This window comes from Poecilia mexicana, unplaced genomic scaffold, assembly GCF_051168715.1.
Source record: "Poecilia mexicana isolate PSO_F unplaced genomic scaffold, ASM5116871v1 scaffold_10, whole genome shotgun sequence".
Classification (NCBI taxonomy): Eukaryota; Metazoa; Chordata; class Actinopteri; order Cyprinodontiformes; family Poeciliidae; genus Poecilia; species Poecilia mexicana.
The window spans coordinates 13,634,807-13,654,525 of NW_028263379.1; the positions used below are offsets into that span (position 1 = coordinate 13,634,807).

The 19,719-nt window shown below is 37.6% G+C and overlaps 2 long non-coding RNA genes across 2 annotated transcripts; both read right to left on the reverse strand.

The window, feature by feature from the left end:
- Positions 1-6,395: 6,395 nt before the first annotated feature.
- Positions 6,396-7,813, reverse strand: LOC148156929 (uncharacterized). Its single transcript, XR_015764466.1, has 2 exons — positions 7,022-7,813; positions 6,396-6,798 (listed from the first exon to the last, which is right to left on the reverse strand). It is a non-coding gene; the product is annotated as an uncharacterized LOC148156929 (long non-coding RNA).
- Positions 7,814-7,963: 150 nt separating this feature from the next.
- LOC148156930 (uncharacterized) lies at positions 7,964-8,874 on the reverse strand. Its single transcript, XR_015764467.1, has 2 exons — positions 8,590-8,874; positions 7,964-8,366 (listed from the first exon to the last, which is right to left on the reverse strand). It is a non-coding gene; the product is annotated as an uncharacterized LOC148156930 (long non-coding RNA).
- Positions 8,875-19,719: the final 10,845 nt, after the last annotated feature.

Consider the following 19,719-nt stretch of genomic DNA (forward strand, 5'->3'; position numbering starts at 1 on the left):
GGCCTCACTACGGGCCTATAATTTTTTTAAAAAGTATTTTTCAAGCATCCTGTCCACTCAATCTCATTTTCCACTTTGGCTCAGATAAAATGCTTTAAAAGCTCTCAGTCAGTCATATCCCACCTGCACACTGACATATAAATAGGAGACAGAGTGTCACTGCCTCCACTTTCCCTCTCTTTCTGCAGTTTCAGTGAACTGAGGATTTTCTCTACATTTTTCAGGCCCATCCATCAGACACAGTCGTCGTTATCACAATTACCCCGGAGACAAGTCGTAACTTTATTTTACTGGTTGTTTTAGTGTTGCAGGTTGACCACAGGAAGAGATATTTTCCAAGAAGACAATGCATACATGCCCAAACGCTACGGAGTTTTCTCTTTTATGGAAAGACATGTAAATTTCTTTGCTCAAGGGGAAGATAAAAAAAAAAAAAACATGGTGTGTAAACTCTGCTGACAGCATCTCAGTTTACTTTTATACTTGGATCCGGCTTGGTAACATTTCTAATTCATTCTTTTTGCATGAAGCAGAAGAAGTCTAGGACATTCCTGCAGAACTGCTTTGCTGACATCAGTTTTCTGCTTGCCTTTCAAATGTTTTGGTGAAATTTCTTTGAAATAACTTCCTATTTTTTCAGGAAAACAAGCATAAAATTTAACCTTGAGGTCTCTCAGATCATTTTATTAAACTAACTCCAGGAAACAACTGAACTCTGACAAACAAGTGGGACTTCTTCCCTCGGATCATGCCGCGTCAGAAGTTTTTTCAGCGCAAACAAAATTCTGAAAACATGAGAACTTTGCAGTCAGATGACTATGGTTACCTTTAAATAGAAGACTTTGCACAAACTGAGCTTAATGCACTGTTTTTATAACTATGATCAGCTGGATGTGTGTATGTGTGATTGAACTGAGTTGACTTTCTTTAGGAAAGTGCCCAGAAATGTTGGGTTGTGACTGTTGTATAAATCAACTGAATTGAATTGAACAAAACATCTTGAATGGCCTCTACTACCAAATAGAAACACTAAGTTTGATTCATGAAACCAGACACAAATTGCTCTTCTTATTTTTATCTTTCCCTTTTAGATATTTACTCTACCCAAGATATGTGTTCCCATCCTTAAAAAACACCCTAATCTTTCACAAGTTAAGTGGACAGCTGATTTTTGTCTGGAGTTCAGTTTCTCCCTTAAAAAGATCTGAGCACTTCTGACTGAGCTGAACTGCATGAACCACTTTGTTCAACATGTGTTTGGGTCTTTTATCCTTGGAGTGAGTAACTTTTCTGTCTGAGTCTGTTGTTGGATTTGAAGTGCAGCAGGATGTGATGTTTGGAGAACATCTTTTCAAGTTTCTGAAGCGCTACTACACACATCACCCAACAGTATGTCTGTCTTTGTTCTTCTTTTTCTTTCAGAATACAGCTTTAAAATCTTTTTCTCCTTTCTGAAGATCTGTTGCCTGGGCAGAGTTCTTCACAAACCCTTCTTCTATATCAGTACAAACAGCCATGCAGAAGAAAGAGGGTTAGTTTTGTTTTATCAGTTTAATGCACCATTTATGTCCATTGCTCTGTCGTCCACTTCTGATACAGGTCTTCACTGATGGCTTTTCAAGGGGAGAAAGAGTTTGACGTTGCTTCACACAGACTTGCTTGAAAAAGAGAAAATCTCCAGTGAGGAAAATGAGACTGAGATTACAAAAAGGTAGCAGAAGCTCCAACAATGACTTAGTACAACCAAGGTGTGAATGCAGAACAAGTCCAAACCTTGAAGCAGATGGAATAAATGAGCACAAAACAACTCCAGATGTCACTCTAGTTAGTTATGAACAATAAACACATCTTGCAATTCATCAAAATTGGCAAATCAGATTTTAAGAATGAGTTCTTGCCCTCTGAGCCATAAAATGTCCAAACATTGCTTATAGGTGGCCTCTTATGCCTCTTTGAACAAATTAAGACTAAGACTAAGACTGACTCATTATCTAAGTCAGCCTTAGATAATAAGATTTTAGTCTGGGCAGTTCTGCCTATTTTGATAGCAGATAAGCTGCTGCTGATCACACCCCCCAACTCAACATCTACACTGCATGTGAAAATGGCTGCAAAAACAGATGCACAATTATACAACCAATTTTGAAAACTGAACATGTCCTTTCTCAGTGGTAAGTCAATAACAAAACAGTTGTCTTTTGCTGCAGCCATTTCACAGCGCATACAGCAGTAAAACCAGATGACTAAATGTGTTGGAGATCTGCTTGGGTTGCTAGGTGATGGGCTGAGCTCGGCTGGGGTTGCTTGGTAACGGCTCAGTGCCAGTTTGATTGTGACTTAAAATTGGGAGGTTTTAGAAACGGCTCATTTGCACCATTTAGTATGGACACAACATGTCAAATTTATGCCACAAAGAATAAAAGACTTTCTGAAGGAAAAAGGAGATACAAATTTAGCTGGCAAGTGTGAATCAGAATCAGCAATATGTGTTGCAATAACTCTTGAATGAGTTCAGAATTGCTTTTGGATTGTTTCACCTCTTGGAGAGTACAGTAAGTAACCCACCATTCTTTCCTCGTTTTAGAAGATTTCTGTTGTCTCTGAATCTATTCAATATGATCTTGTAAGTTATAGAAATTTTTAAAAACCTACAGTTTGATTTGAAAACTTAGTGCTTTCAAAGAGGGAGAAATGTGCGCATAAACGTCTTACTGAGACTAACCTGCAGCAAAACAGATTTTTCATTCCACTTTCGCATTCCTGATGATCCTTCCTGTTTTTGCCCTGTTTTCTTCAGCCAAGTTTCAGCATTAGGGGCTGTTGTGAGAAACATCTAAAGCCTCCTGAGCTTCTCCTGTGTTGATCCGGTTTCAGCACTAACCTTCACAAAACCTCCCGACAGCCATTGTAATGAGATCATCTGTGTTTCCCACTTAATCTGTCTGTGATGTCGATGTTTTGGCTGTTCAGCGTGTGATCACGCAGAATAATAATGCCAAGGCATTTCATGTTTAAGCACTCTGGGTGTTTAATATTGATCATGTGTCATTACCAGAGAATATATTAAAATTTTAGAGTAGTTGGCTTATTTTCTATTGCAGAGCCTTACTATGTTTTGCATTGGATGAATTTATGAAGAAACTACAGACCAGCAGGACTGAGATCAGGATTTTTATGATTAGGGTTACTTTAATTATGTCTTATTTGGATGTTGCAGCTATACTGTTTACATAGATATTGTCTGTTGTTGCTGTTTTAGTACTTCTCTGTCTTTTTAGCTGAGTCTCTGGTACTGCTATCCTCACAATTCAGACTCATCAGATTTAAATGTCATTGTCCAGCCTGGAAATGCTCATTATAAACTGGAGAGAAAAGCTGTTTTCTCTGCAAAATCATCAGGGCAAATTTGCATATCTTTAATACAGATGTCATTTGCATCTTTTTGCAGTGCTCTTAACACCAGTTACAATAATTTCTATTTTGGGCAGGGCTTTCAATTTTGCTCCAGATTATTTCATAATTTTGCTGAGCTGTTCTTTTAGCCCTGGACTGCAGTATAGTGACTTACAGTTGCAGACAGCAAAACAACCAGCGTAGAGGTTTCGTGGTTATCTCTTTGGTTTTGGTTTTAAAGTGGTGCCTTATTTGTTCTGTGAAAGAGATTCTCAGATTGGTTTTGTAGCGTGAATGCTGCTGAAATGTGTATCTGTATTTTCTGTTGTTGGCCAAAATAAAATGGAGGAATTACACGTTAGTGTAAATTCTGAGTGTTATTGCAGACCCCTGGTACACAGGATGCTTGAAAAAGCTTTAGTTTTGCACTATACCATGCATGACATTAATATCATGGTTATGGTACGTTTACATTTGCACGCAGTTCAAGCTGCAAGATTGACAACCACAAGTAGCTTATTTGTTTATTGTAATGCAGCTAATTGCTACTAGCAACAAGAGGCACAACAATGCACCCAATTTCTTCACTAAAAATGTTTATGAATATATGGATATGTATGTGTTGCTTTTTTAATGAGATAAAAACCAACCAAAGGACAATTGAACTTTTTGTTTCATTAACGTTCAATATTTTTTATGTGTGTAGCAGCCACTTGGAGGCATAGTAACATTAGAATAAGTTTATGATTTTGGTTCCCAAATAATAAGCATAATGTAAGCCGCACTTCCTTTTACTATTGACTTCCCTTCCACTTTGTGGTTTGAAATAATCTCAAACTATTGCTATAATATCACTGTCTAAAGCTACGTTGAAAACAAGAAGTCAAGCTACAGGTTGTATGGATATTTTCTTCTAAAACTAATATTTTTCAATTTTGACTGAAAACATGTTTTTTTTAAAGCAGTAAAATGAAACTAAGTATTATCAGTACTTCAGTAGATTTGATTCTAAGATCCAAAGCCCCAATAAAACAGCTATAGGTATAAATGCATATAGCATATCCAAAAATAAATCTGCTCCCATCTCCTCTGAAAGGTGACACTGGCCCTGACAATTTGGAAAGGTTATTTTTTCTAGGCTCATTAGACGCTGGCAAATAAAAGTCCCATTGTTAAATATCACCAGGGAATGCTATGGAGAATGATAATGAATGTTTGTGATGTTCCTTCAGGCTGCCCTTTCCGTTTTAACGGTACTCGCTTTCAGAGCCGGGCCCAACCAGTGCTGAGTCTTCAGGACGTTGTCAGTCTGTAGACTCTTCCAAGTATACACGACGGAAACACATTAATGCTCCAGATCATAAGGGAGATGCATTTGTTGTTTGATTCAGTTTTCAGAATAATACAACAACACAGCTAAACCTCTATTATTGTGACCTACATTTTCTCATTATGCTGAACCTAAAAAACTTTCCAACTCCTCCCAATCTAAAAGGCACAAAGAAATAAACTCTCTCACCACATTAAACACTGCTATCCATGCTGAAAAAAAAACCCCTCCGGCAATGCTTTTATTCCATCTGTGCTGATCCGCACTAAGGTGACAGAAACACTTGAAGCATTTTAGAAGTCTGAACCCCTGCAGTCATGAGATTATTGAGTGAATGTCCCTCAAGGGTTGGCCTGTTGCTCTAATGTCTAATTTGTCACTGTTAGCATGTCTCCTTAGTGCTGAGGTGGGGATTCAGATGCTGATAGAAAAAACCAAGATCAGCACCATCCTTCTTTGTCTGCCGAATCCAAGTGATAGACCCTTGACTTATGCTTTGTGTGCCTAGGGAGTTAATACCTGAAAAAAAAGTGTTGCAGGCAATGGATTCAATCGCAAAAACAAAAACACAACCCAGTTTTGTATTCATGTGCTCTGAAAATACAGCACCTGTGGTTTCTTTGTAGGAAAAATAAATAAATAAAAAGCCCTTCAGCTGCTACTCACTTTCTCAAACTCGACTTGGACACGGTGTTTATGAAAACTGCTGCATCGAGGTTAAAATAGGTCTTCCACTATAATGGAAGTTATCTTTTTGAAATAAAAGTGCGTAAGCAGCATGTGCTAAAGTTACTATGTGTGCACCTGGATTCAACTCATCATGTGGTGTATTTACTCAGACATCAGAAGCAGTTTAGGGCGCAGCAGAGCGATTACAGGTTTGGCACGGCCTGGCCGACTGTACTAGAAACACACAGCTGGCTTACTGGACTGCAGACTAAGCCAAACCCTTCAGAGAATGTTGTTTGGAGGAAACTGGACACTGAAATGCTCACCAAGCAGAGAATATTTTGTTTCTAATTCTCACTTGCTTTGAACCTAATGTGGACACATATGAAGTTTGGGGATAAAATAAAGGAAAGATGTGACTCTCAGATAATCCAAATTATTAAACCTGGATCCTCTGAGAAGAGAAACCATTTCTTTGTCTATGATCTGTGGCACGCTTATGCATTAACCCCCATTCACACCAATATGCAAAATCCAGCAGCACCAATCAAATCAGTTTTCTTCAGAAATCACCTAAAGTCTATTAGCTATTCAGAAATCTGGATGTTATGACAGGGACACAAAATAGCAAACAGAATGGTTTAGATCAAATTCAGACGTGAATATTATGTAGCATAATTCAAAAATTGTTGTTTACAGATGCTTTCCATTTAACTTGGTTGATCTTGAGCTATTTTTCTAAGTCAAATTGGCAAAACCATCAGTCCTAAAGACTATTTTGAAATCACTCAGAAAGGGCTTGAATAAAAATGCACACCACACTTTTCAGATTTTTACCAGCAAAAACACTAAGAATCATGTTTTTTTTTTTTTTCTTACACCATTATGTGTTAGTCTGTGTAGCACTATTTAAAGTGTAAAAGGACTGGATGGAAAAAATCAGAAGACTAGAATTCATCTGCTGGAGCTGTTGTCAGTAATCAATAAAACAATACAAAAGAACTACTTTCAATACCATGTATTAGACAAAAATTAAAGTTGACAATGCAAGACAAACATACATAGGACCAAAAAATAAAAAACAAACAAAAAAATATACACAGTACTGCGGCCGTCCTTCATTGATTTGTGCACAACTGGTATTGATTTCCCCGCTGGTCAGTCCAAAACCTGACCGACACACATTCAGAAGTCCATGGTTGAATTATCCGGATATTTAAGTTGATAATGTCCCAGCGCAAGTTCTTTCGGATGAAAAGATGAGTAATGGAGTGTGTGCCTGAGTGGTGAGATGGAGGGGGAATTGATACAGACCAGACCAGGATGAAGTGATTCTTGGGGCTCTCCTGGCTCCAGCCAGTTTTCAGAAGCTCGCCATCTTTTACCCTAAAAAGGGATCACCTGGCCTGTATTAAAATAAACAGGACCAGTAAATTTCCAGCCGGCTAGTTAACTAGAGTTTTCAGTTTCACTCAGAAATAAATGCAATATATCTAATCTATCAGACCAAATGAAGAAACATTTATCTCATCATCTTAAAGAAGTTAGATTACAACAATTGATGATCACAATTAGCATTGGCTACCAACCAACATGCTGAAACAACAAAACATTGTGCTCACTACTCACCAATTTCAATAATAGTTGGGAGCATGGCAGCTTCAAGGCTCCAAACTCACTGGATTTTATGGATCTACATGATTTTTATATTGTGAGGTTAAAAAGTGCATTACAAACAAAGAGATAACTGATTGTTTGAGAACACCAACCTGTAGCTCCTTTGTCTCCAGCTCTCCCCCTCACACCTGACTGGGGAAAGCTGGAGCAAGCCTAAATAATTACATCAGGTGTGTCAATTGGCTGCATGCATTGTGTGACTGACTGTCACTCGAACCAATGGGGCAATAAGGCGGGACTAAGAGCAGTTTTTCCACCCTGGGTTACACCCTCCCCCCCTTAAATCATGCACGTCCCGTGACATGTAAACATTAAACAATGTGAACATTACTGGAAGTGGTGGGTGTCAAAACTAAAGCATCAGACAAACTGTGCAATAAAGTTTGAACAACTGAGACGAGCGGATTGCCTAAAGTAGTATATTGAAGCCGTTTAGGCGCCACTCTGTGACGTGTTGAGCGTCTTGGAGAGATGTCATTAATTTGATTTATGCCATCAAGGTTTGGGGATCTGTTTAAAGAAATTTCAAAATCAGGAACAGTTTCACCAACTGGGTTGCCTGGATCAGGTAGATCTTCAGGATGAGGTGGAACTTGTTCTGCAGAAACATCAGGTTGCTCTTCGACACTAGATTCTGGTTCAATTGATTCCACTTCAACAACTGACTTCAAACTCTCAGAATCTGAAAGAATTTCAACAGGTTGTTTTTCCACTGGAGAAACTATTGGGACAACAGAATTTTCTACATCAGAAGATTCTAGGTTTGACTCCTGGCTAGCTCGCCAATAATGTAGCACTATTTAAAGTGTAAAAGGACTGGATGGAAAAAATCAGAAGACTAGAATTCATCTGCTGGAGCTGTTGTCAGTAATCAATAAAACAATACAAAAGAACTACTTTCAATACCATGTATTAGACAAAAATTAAAGTTGACAATGCAAGACAAACATACATAGGACCAAAAAATAAAAAACAAACAAAAAAATATACACAGTACTGCGGCCGTCCTTCATTGATTTGTGCACAACTGGTATTGATTTCCCCGCTGGTCAGTCCAAAACCTGACCGACACACATTCAGAAGTCCATGGTTGAATTATCCGGATATTTAAGTTGATAATGTCCCAGCGCAAGTTCTTTCGGATGAAAAGATGAGTAATGGAGTGTGTGCCTGAGTGGTGAGATGGAGGGGGAATTGATACAGACCAGACCAGGATGAAGTGATTCTTGGGGCTCTCCTGGCTCCAGCCAGTTTTCAGAAGCTCGCCATCTTTTACCCTAAAAAGGGATCACCTGGCCTGTATTAAAATAAACAGGACCAGTAAATTTCCAGCCGGCTAGTTAACTAGAGTTTTCAGTTTCACTCAGAAATAAATGCAATATATCTAATCTATCAGACCAAATGAAGAAACATTTATCTCATCATCTTAAAGAAGTTAGATTACAACAATTGATGATCACAATTAGCATTGGCTACCAACCAACATGCTGAAACAACAAAACATTGTGCTCACTACTCACCAATTTCAATAATAGTTGGGAGCATGGCAGCTTCAAGGCTCCAAACTCACTGGATTTTATGGATCTACATGATTTTTATATTGTGAGGTTAAAAAGTGCATTACAAACAAAGAGATAACTGATTGTTTGAGAACACCAACCTGTAGCTCCTTTGTCTCCAGCTCTCCCCCTCACACCTGACTGGGGAAAGCTGGAGCAAGCCTAAATAATTACATCAGGTGTGTCAATTGGCTGCATGCATTGTGTGACTGACTGTCACTCGAACCAATGGGGCAATAAGGCGGGACTAAGAGCAGTTTTTCCACCCTGGGTTACATCTGCCATGTATGACCTACACTCATATCACATTAAAGGTCTGTGGTTGTAATGTGACACAATGTGAAGCAGTGTTGTGGTACTCGAAGTTGGTCTTGGTCTTAAGACCGGTCTTAAGACCATTTTTTGATGGTCTCGGTCTCGTCTCGGACTCGACCGCATTTGGTCTCGGTCTTGTCTCGGTCTCGGGCGCTGAGGACTCGGCATTTTATTTCAAGACCAGTCAAGACCGCAACTGTGAAAATATCACTAAACGTACAGCATTCTGTCCACTTTATTTGTTAACATCTTTGTTTTCAGTGGATGCAAAACGCACCGATTAAAATCCAAGCAACTACGTGTTTCTGTTACTCCCCCCACCCTCCCCACCTTTCACTCACGCGCGGCGCTCCAGGACATGCGCAGTGGTTTCCTTTCAGCGGCAGAAAATGTTTGTCTAATCGTCAGTAATGGAATATCGCTGCATAAATAGTAAGAAATCCGATGGCCACAGCTAACTCAGCAGCGCTTCGCTTTCACAGACGGTGGGGACAACGTCTAACTATTTTCGTCACTTAGAAAAGTAGCTCAAAGAAGGTAAGCTCCGTTGACGTGATGTTAGCAAAGCTAGCTGTACAGAGACACATAAGCATTGTGATGAAAAATGTTATCACTCACTGTGCTGAATTATTGTGCGGAGGTGTTGACTGACTTGTCGCATATATGGGACAACGCTATGTCCAAAAGTCTGCAATATAGTTAGGTGACATTCAGAAACAGTCGATTCTTCTCCACGGCTCTTTACTTATTAGATAGGACTGGAGTGTCACTCACTGAGAGCCGTTGTTCTATCAGATTACCATACACTGTCAGAATAGCATACATGCATTAAGCACTAAGAAATCCGACCGTCAGAGGAGTTGTCAGTTCACCATACGCAGCAAGTTATGATGAACATAAGTAATTAAATTGTTTTCAATGATAACTATATAGATATACATGTGTTGTCATGGTTTCAAAGTGTATTTAAAGCAGGTCTGGCTGCAGCTGGAGTCAGCTACAACACACGCCCGTGTGAAACTCACTTAACCGCTAAGTCAGGATGCCATACAACTGTTAATAACAAAGTGTATGACGATCTACGTCATGATTCTATGTTGTTGATTAAATGAAATCTTATGGTAATGACGTGTCTGACAGATATAGCCGGTGTTCTATCACATAGCCATACGCTGTCAGAATAGCATACATGAAGTGAGTACCATGCCAGCGCATGCGCATTAAGTCTGACCGTCAGTGTAGTTGTCAGTATACGCAACAAGTTATGACGAAAATAAGTAATTAAATTGTTTATAATATGACATAATGTGATAACTAGATGGATATACATGCGTTGTCATGGTTTCAAAGTGTGTTTAAAGCAGGTCTGGCTGCAGCTGGATGCCATACAACTGTTAATAACCAAGTGTATGATGATCTACGTCATGATTCTATGTTGCTGATTAAATAAAATCATATGGTAATGACAGCGTATACATATCTGAGCTAAGCGTACGACGATCTGACAACGTATGCTGATCTGACAGAACACCGTGATCTGACCTGACAGAACACCCGTTCTTTGTTCTTGTAATGCTCTGTGTACACTGCATCATTATTTTATTGTATTATGTACGTTAAAATTTAAATTAACAAATAACTAAAACACAAGAACGAAAGAGCACGCAGAGCATGCACATTGCTCTTTGATTGTTTTTGTTCAAAGTGGCAGCTGTAATGTCTGCCATGGTGTCAGACTACCTGGCTTCATGTACTGAGAGTGAAAACAGTCACGATGAGCGCCTTCTGTTTGGTTACTTCTTGCTTGTTGCTCCTTGGTCAGTGTTCATGGTTGAGCATTATTTACCGTCAGGGCATTGCCTCAATTGCTATGTTTAATGGTGCAACAGTGGTGGTTTCTTATATGAGCAATATGGGCAAATGCCCAGGGCGTTATGTTTTTAGGGATGGCACGAGACCATCACACTTTTTAGCACATAAATGGAATATTTAATATTGGTAAAATGTATTAAGTATTTAATATCTAGGTGTTTTATGGTAATATGGATCTTTCAGATTATTTTGAGAAGCAATTTCGATGATATTTTACATTTTATTGTGTCATGTAGCGCGGGCCGCTGGTCTTGGTCTTGACTCGGTCTCGACTCCCCTCGGTCTTGATCTTGACTTGGTTTCGGACCCCAAAAGTCTTGGTCTTGTCTCGGTCTCAATACACTCTGGTCTTGGTCTTGTCTTGGTCTCGGGTTAGGTGGTCTTGAACACAACACTGATGTGAAGTATAAACCCTTTTTGCAAGGCAGTGCATTGTCTGTATTGTTTGAGAAAAGTTCATGTTCTCAATGGGATTCAACCCAGATGAGAAAGATGGGAGATCGTTTTCATTTACCTCTGGCTGGAAAAGCAGCATAAAGGTCATGGTATTTATGATCACTGTGGACTTCTTTTTCTCCCTGTCTTCAAAGGATGGGTTTTTATAAAATAAATAAATAAATAAAAAACTGACAGTGAGTTTTATTTTTGAGTTAACCACATCCTAAAAATATCTATAAAAAGCAGAACAGAGTAACACTGGATAACATTAACAATGCATATATTTAATAATGTGCGTTATTCAAGGACTAAATATGTGAAAATAACACTGAAGCAAAACACTCCATATCCTCTGATGTTTTCAGGCCTGAATCTGCAAGCTCAAGAAATCTGTTCACAGCATTGAAAAAGACAAATTACATAAAAAAGCTAATCGGAGAAATATTCCTGCTGACGCATATTACATAAGAGAACAAGGATGATAATTTGTTTGGATTAATTGTATTTAATTCAGAGAAGGGGTGGGATGTGGCTGAATTCATGTTACTCTTCAATCTTATATTTGTTTTTAATTTTCTAATAAAAATAGTATGCTAACAGCAATTTTTGCTAACTTTTTTAGTTTCTCCTAAGTTTATTTCTAACACACTAACTTACTTGGCTGTCACTACTAGAACTATGCAACAAAATAGGCTTTACTGGTCTTACACAGTAAGTCATGATCAAGTTAGAGAAACTTCTATCATTATGTGTGTATCACATAAAAGTGAACAGATCGGTAAGTGAATCTTATTTATGCAGTTTTGAATTGTGCTCATAAATGATGAACAAAACAATTCCAGGTGGCAGTAAACACCTTCAAGACTGTGACATGTTTGGTAAGTTTTTCTTTTTCTTTTTTTTTTTCTTGGATTGAATCCACACCTCAGTTTCTTGTCTCCGGTGTTGTAACACCAGACGTCAGGGATAAGCAGACAGGATGTGTTGGTGGGAGTCTGCCACTTAGGTGCCACCTGAAATCCACATGAGGGATGCAGAGGACAGCATCAGGGGGCGAACCATCCTCATTCGACATCGTAGTTGACAGAGTCGTGGAAAGTAAAGCTCTGAAAGTTTCCCCTCACACTGGACAGCCGAGGAACAATTCTGAGTCTGTAACAGAGTTACAGAGTTCCTGAGCAATGCTTCACAGAAAAGACTCAAGCTGAGTCCGCCATTATCAGTAATAAAATAGCCAGGTTCTCAGAAAATGGAGGAATGATGTGTCATTTTTTTTCCCTGCCCCGTCTTCTCATTTAGATGAGTCACATTAATCAAGGCTTTTTATGGAGAAGAGTCGCTTTGGTCCCAGTACTTATTACTGCCATGTGCATGAAAGGTGCACAGCAGCAAATAATGTGCATAGAGAGGGCTTTTCACCCATAGCAGTGCTGTGTTGTCATGATCCGTGTTTCTGTGTATTTATTTTAAGGTTTTTCTGTGTTCAGTTTCTGTCCTGAGTCTCTGTTGTTTCTGCGACTTCCCCGTTGATTGCTTCCCAGGTGTGTCTCACCTGCTGTTTTTGTCTCTTGTCGGATCCTTGTTATATGTTGTGTTTATGTCATTCATTGTTGGTCTGCTTACAGACCATGCAAGCTGTGTTGGTCTAGCTCTTGTTTTCAGTCTTCAGGTTTTCAGTTGCTACCGTTATTTAGTTGTGTGCTAATCTTTCTGCCGTGCTGCCTGATCTGGACTGTTTTTGAGCATCTTCATTAAATTCATCATTTTCTTCTACAACCTGGGTCTCTGCGTTCATTCTCACCACCACCAACCACCACCTCATGACATACGTGAAGCAATTAAGAAGATTTTATCCTTATTACTGGGAGATAATGCACTTTTCTTGTCCACCTACTCAGAAAATAACTACAATGTCTTGGAGGTTAAAATATAAAGCGTTTCTTTTTCGTAAAATTGTTCACAACGTTTAATTCCAGGTTAGTGAGTTCAGTGTTATTTTTTTTCCCCTGAGAACCAGACTGAGAATGAATGCTTCAAAAGAGTCTAGACTATATTTAAAGCTTTAATAATGTGGTCAATACAAAGGAAGAATGCCTCAAAAAAGAAATAAACATGATTTTTTTATATATAATGAGCTGATTTACAGGTATTTCATCAGTTCCCACACGAGAAATCTGAAATGCCAGGAAATTACTGCTGTGACCCATGATTAATTTAATTTAAGTTTAGTAATTTAAGTCTAGTTGTCATTTTTGATTAATCAAGGACAGTTTGCCCCTCTGCAAACAAAACGATGCAGGGCTGTTTCAAGAAATAAAGCGCAACAGAAAGAAAGCTGGATCTTAGGTGGTGACGATATTCTGCTTGGAGCATTAAACTTTGGTATCGATACATGAGATGGTTTTTAACTTTAAGATTTGTGTTGCGTTGCACTACTTTTTTCATCTTAAGAATAAAAAAATATATTGCCTTAAAGAAAAGCACCACTTTGCAGCCAAGAATACATGACAAGTTTGCAACATTTTGTTTTCTGTAGGAATTGTCTTTGACATCCCAAATCAAAGTAATCGATAAATGTTCAGAGAAAAACAGAGTAAAAATTAGTTATGGTAAAAGGATGGTTCTCAAAAAAATATGGATTTTTTTTTTTTTTATCTTTTTGGGTCTGTCTCCTTTCTTATTTCCAGGTATGTCATCATTTATCAATTATCAGTTATCAGCCTTCGGAATGAAAAAACTATCAGTATCTGCTTCTTAAAAAGTTATTGTACATCCTTAATGCAACAACTTTCAGATTTTATTTGCAGTGAATTTCTATTCCTCTTAGCACTTATGTGTCACTTTCTGTTTGTCTATCACACAAAATCGCAGTAAAATACGCTGAAGTTGGAGATTGTAATATGACACATGCAGCATAATTTCTGATCTCCGATCTGTGTCTGTATTTCTAACCCTAAAGTTTTGTTTTCTGTTAACATGACTGCTGCAGGCATTCACTGTTGGAGTGTCAAAAATAAACCCAGCCATCACTCTGCATCACCCCAGTGTGAAGCTTTGCATCGCAGCACATCCCACTCTAAAATGAAACTCGGTGATACTCAGGGGAGAACATTCAGCAGGTTCTTCAACATCCCTTTTATTTACTGTCCTATTTCTGTTGAGTAATGGTCTGCAGCAGCCAGAAACCTCCAGCAACACACACACACCTACACACACACACACACGCAGACACACTCTAAATCCAGTGTGTCACCTTAAAAAAATGCTGTGTGTATTACACTTTTTTTGCAACTGCGAAGGTCTATGATAGAAGTCGTGGATAATAAATGAGTTGCTAAATCTCATTAAAAAAATCCTCTTCTAAGACATTTTTTAGGTGTTCAAGCATTTTGAGATCTGTTTAAGAACCGAAGGAAGTCGTCAGCTTAAATGGGAGAAGGAAGACACAATCACTTCCAAAAATACAAACATAAACTAACTGTGATTTAACTAAATGAGAATAACTACAGAGCAGATGTAGGATAGTAACTTGTCTGTTTTAGTTCACCTGCAGTGCTTTCAGCTGCAGCAAGAGGCTGTTTTTTTATTATTATTTTGAAGAGCAAGACCTAAAGTAGATCTAAAAACAGTAATACAGTTATGATCACCAGGTGGCCATGAAAACAACAGTACATATATTAATAATGTCAAGCAAGAAAATACATGCAAACACACATTGGCGCTATTAAAGGAAACATACTTTTCAGAAAGCAAAAACAGCAACAACTTTTAATCCCACAGTCGGATGATTAAAGAGCTGCAAAAAGGCTTTGCTGAAACCCAACAATTACACATTTACTACACATTTACACTTCAGCTCTCCATCCATCAGAGAGATTTTGGGAGGCTTCAATAATAAAACCAAAATTAATTCTAAAATACCTGCGATATTTTGTATACTGCTGTATTTTTATTACTGATATTTACATGATTTGTTTGACGGACATGAACCAGTGACTATATGCTTTTGAAGGCCTTTATGTTCAGGAATTGCAATATTTTATTTGTAATTAAAGAAAATGTACTCAATGTAAAGATAAGTAATCATTTTAAGCTCATTGTACAGAAAAACACACATATTGGGTTGGATATTTGCAGCAGAATGGCTTGAAGATAAAGGTGCTTTATAATATGGAACATTTTTGACAATGTATTTGTGCTGATTAACATAACAAATAAACAGGACATGAACTTACATGAATACAAACCTTCCAGCCATTAAATCTGCCTCATTTCTTACTCTGATTACATCTTTGGTTCCTGAAAACCATTTCAAATTGAAAGTAATCACACAAATAAATTTCTTCTGTCTTGATCCATAAACCTTGTCTCAACTTGAATAATTCAAGTTATAAAAGAAAACTGTAAGCTTTTTATTTAAAGGCCTTGTGACTAACTAGATGAATAAAACTGAATTATTAGAGTGTTTAAAGAAGTGTTATTAAAATTGTGTTGCTGGAATGATTCAAGCTCAGGACATCTGCTTTGTTTTATTACTTCAGATGAATTGTAGCCTTCAATCAACCGAACGTTTAACAGAAAACTTTTAAAGAAGGTTCAGAAACTCAGAAATGCAAACACAACTAAAATAAGCTGCAACCTTTAATCTCAATGTCAGATAATTAAGGTGCTGTGAAAAGGCTTTGCAGTAACACACTAATTCCTCATTAACGCTTAGTATATTAACAGGCCCATTAAAATTTTAGCACCTTTCAATACACGGAAATCCATTCCATCAGGTTAAAAATTCATTTCAACCCAATTATGCCTTTGCCATTTGATTCAAGTGTTGCAGAGTTTTCCAGTCGAGTGTAATGAAGGAACATAGGAAGCCTATCAAAATGTCCCCAGCAATTTTTCAAACCGCAGTTTTTAAACGCTACATCACCCAACATTAAATGGATACTGGTCAAGTACTACAAACGGAAAACGGACACTCAAGCTGGAGCCTGTTTCCCTTCAGACCACTTCAGATTTACAGTATCTGTCACCAGTTACAGTTAACTAAAACTAACAAAATAACAAAACATGAAATTCAGCAAACATTTTCATTAACTGAAACAAATAAAAACATTAATTAATGAGGAAGAACTATAACTATCTGGAGCTATATTGCACTTTTCTAAAACTTGATGTAATATCCTTCGCGATTATTTTTATGAATCTATTTATTACTTTTCCACAGTATTTATAAATGTCCTGTGGTGCTTTAGAAATAACAAGAAGGCATCAGCTGTTGCTATTTTAATTCATTCTCATTACTTTGATTACTTTCTTGATGACCAGGGTTGAATAAAACCCAATTGTTAAGCTTTTCCTTTGGTACGGAATGATGTGCGTGACAATATTTATTTTTCTTTCTGAAGCAAAGAGAATAAGAAATGTGGTCTGGGGCTCCAAACTAACCCAGAGAAATCAATTTGCAGGTTCATGGTAACCTGAGACTTTTGGAAATCCAGCAGCTGCAGAATAATTTCTCAGGTAATACAAAAGCTGGGTCTCCAAGAAGACACAGGCTGAATTTTTTAACAACAAATGAAAAATTGAGGAGAAATTTCAGCTCAAAGAAACTAAAGCCACATTTTAAGAATCTGTGAATGTGAAGGTATGAATGGTTGCTTTTTAAATTCTATTATATTCTGGCTTTTCTCAGGCTGAGAGTGCTACTCTGGTTTATATTAAATAATAAGATAATACCAGTACTTCCTGCATTGCAAAGATGTTGCATGTAATGCACCAAAAATTAGCTTAAACTGATAAAAAAAGGTTGTTTCATTCACATTTCATCCACCAAAAGGTTTTTGTGTTTTCAGACTACTGTTGTTTTGCTCTCCCTTTCAATCTTAAATATCCTGCAGATGTTTTTTTTTTCATAAACAAAAAAGGTCACTCTGTCTGAAAAAAAAGCACAACGAGTGGCACAGATGGAGGTCTGAAAAACGTCTTTTGGCTGCTAGTGCTGCTGTGCAGGAAGATGATTGATCTACACTAAATCCCTCTGAGGTCTTCAAGCAAATCTAAAAAAAAAAAAAAAAACACGCTGCACGTATTACACCAAAAGTAAAACAATTGAGTCATTATAAGAGTACCACAAGATTTATCATCCAAGTCAGATTTATCCTCCACGTAGAGCTCACTGAAAATGAAAACATTTTTTTCTTAACAGTTGAAATAACTGCATATCTCCTCCCATCCAGTTCTACTTTAATTAAAAACGTGAAGACACAAAGAAAACCTACAAAACAATGACGTGTCAGAGCAAATGAAATGCTCATTTATTTCAGGTTATTAGATGTTAGATGATTTCTGTCAGAGCTTTTTATTGATCTCACTGAATTGATTTTGCTGAACGGGTCATGTTCACATAAATGAGTCCATCTTTACCTCACATTAAGCATCTTTGAAGCACAAATCGAGACGGAGTGGGGACCGTTTGTACCTTGACACCTTTAATCTATTACTGATGTAGCATTCTGGATGTTTTGTTTTATATGTATCCATTTACATAAATGTATAAAAGCAACCTGTTAGCAAATGTGAGACTCCATAGGGCAGTTTGTATTTTTTCAGAAGTAATCTCTGGTTTTAGAACAAACTTGTAAATAAAAGCTTATTATTTATTCAACCCTCTGACCTGAATTTAATCAAACTCTCTGTGCACAGGTGCACATCTCTACTTTGCCATGTCATACTGTTTTTAGTTTTGTACAAAATGCTATGAAATGGGGGCTTCACGGTGGGGATTTGGTAGCTCTGTTGCTTTGCAGCAAGTAGCATGTGTGGGTTCTCTCTGGACACTCCGACTTCCTCCCACTCCCCAAAAACATGACTGTTAGAGTAAATGATCTCTTTAAATTGCAGTGAAGCATGAGTGTGTGCATGGTTGTCAGTTCTGTGTATCTTTGTGTTGTTTTGTGATCAATTGGTTCAGGATGTATCCTGCCTCTCGCCCGCTGACCACTGGAGATAGGTACCATTTTATAGTCAAAGTTGTACCAAATTTTTATAGCTTCAATTGAAAATGCATACATTTATATTTGTCTACAGTGCTCAAGTTGACCACTTAGTGTCTTATTTACAGCAAAAGTACAAATAATTTATATTTCTTAAATAATTGCACATAAATTCAGACAGTAAGTGGTTAAAGTTGCTCCTGATACATGTAGTCAGTAGTCAGAAAGCTCAACAAAGTGTTAAAAAGAACGCTTCACCAGAGACTGTATATTTTATTTTTGTTTACAGTTCTTTCAAATATAAAACTGACAGCAGAGCTTTCAGCTGCCAAGCTAGTTTTGGGTTTAGGCTGAAAAGCCAAGCACCCAGATTTATTATAAAGACGAGTCCAAGATAAAAGGACTGAGTTCAAATGTTGGTTGTTAACATTATTAGTTTTTTTGTTGCTTTAAATTAAGAGCATCATTTTAAGAATATTTTCCATGTGAAATTTAATGCACTTTTAAATAGCTCCATAAAAATGGCATTACTAACAATACTGGATAAAATATTGACATCACTTCTCCTCTTCTGGATAAGGGAAATATTCTCTAAATCATTGGAAATGATAAACATCTGAGACCTTCTTTATGGTTATCTGTTGGATCTCAGAGAGAGTTAAAAACCAAATTAAATTAAATTAAATTAAGTAACCTAATCCAAACATGGAGAACTACTTCCTGCTCAGACACCTTTTACTGATTCTGCCAGAGTCCTTCATACACAAACTGGATGAATGTCACAGATCTATACAAGGTAAGCCTGAACAAATCGGTGATTTTGACAGAAACACACATAGTCTCTTTGCCAGTTATAGATTTTTTTCAGAGCACTTTGTTCGCCAGCTACATAACACACCAGACAGCTCCATCTAATTACTGTAAAAACGAGCATCATCGAGGCTCCTTAAGTCCTGGGTTAGTCCTGGCAGATCGTCGGTGCCCCGGCCAAACCAGACAGCTTAAAGGTCAGTGGCTGTGTACTCTTGAAGTTTTTAAGGACTTCAGACTGAATCATTTATTGATTTTGGTATTAAAATAGATTTTCTCAAAATGTACTGTAGCAGCCTGCGCTGAGTCGGCTGCTGTGCCTGCCTCTAACATCATTGTAAATAACATTTAAGATGTAATCACAACGAGATTATTGTTGTGCACCTTTTTGCATGCATTTGCAAAAGAGTAATCAGACAATTGTTAGTTATGGTCTGACACTGACAGGAGATATTTGAGGTTTTCTGAAAAAACAAAAACCCCAAAGAAAGAAAATCTCAATATATTTGAACAGCAAAAAAAAGGAGCTTCTTCTGATAAAACCCTTCAGCTATGAGGTAGTAAATAATGTATTTGGTAAATAATTTATTACAAAGGTCTAATGATAAGAAAAACTTGCCCCCAGAACTGTGTCTAAAACTCTGCAGGGGAACTGAAGGAAATA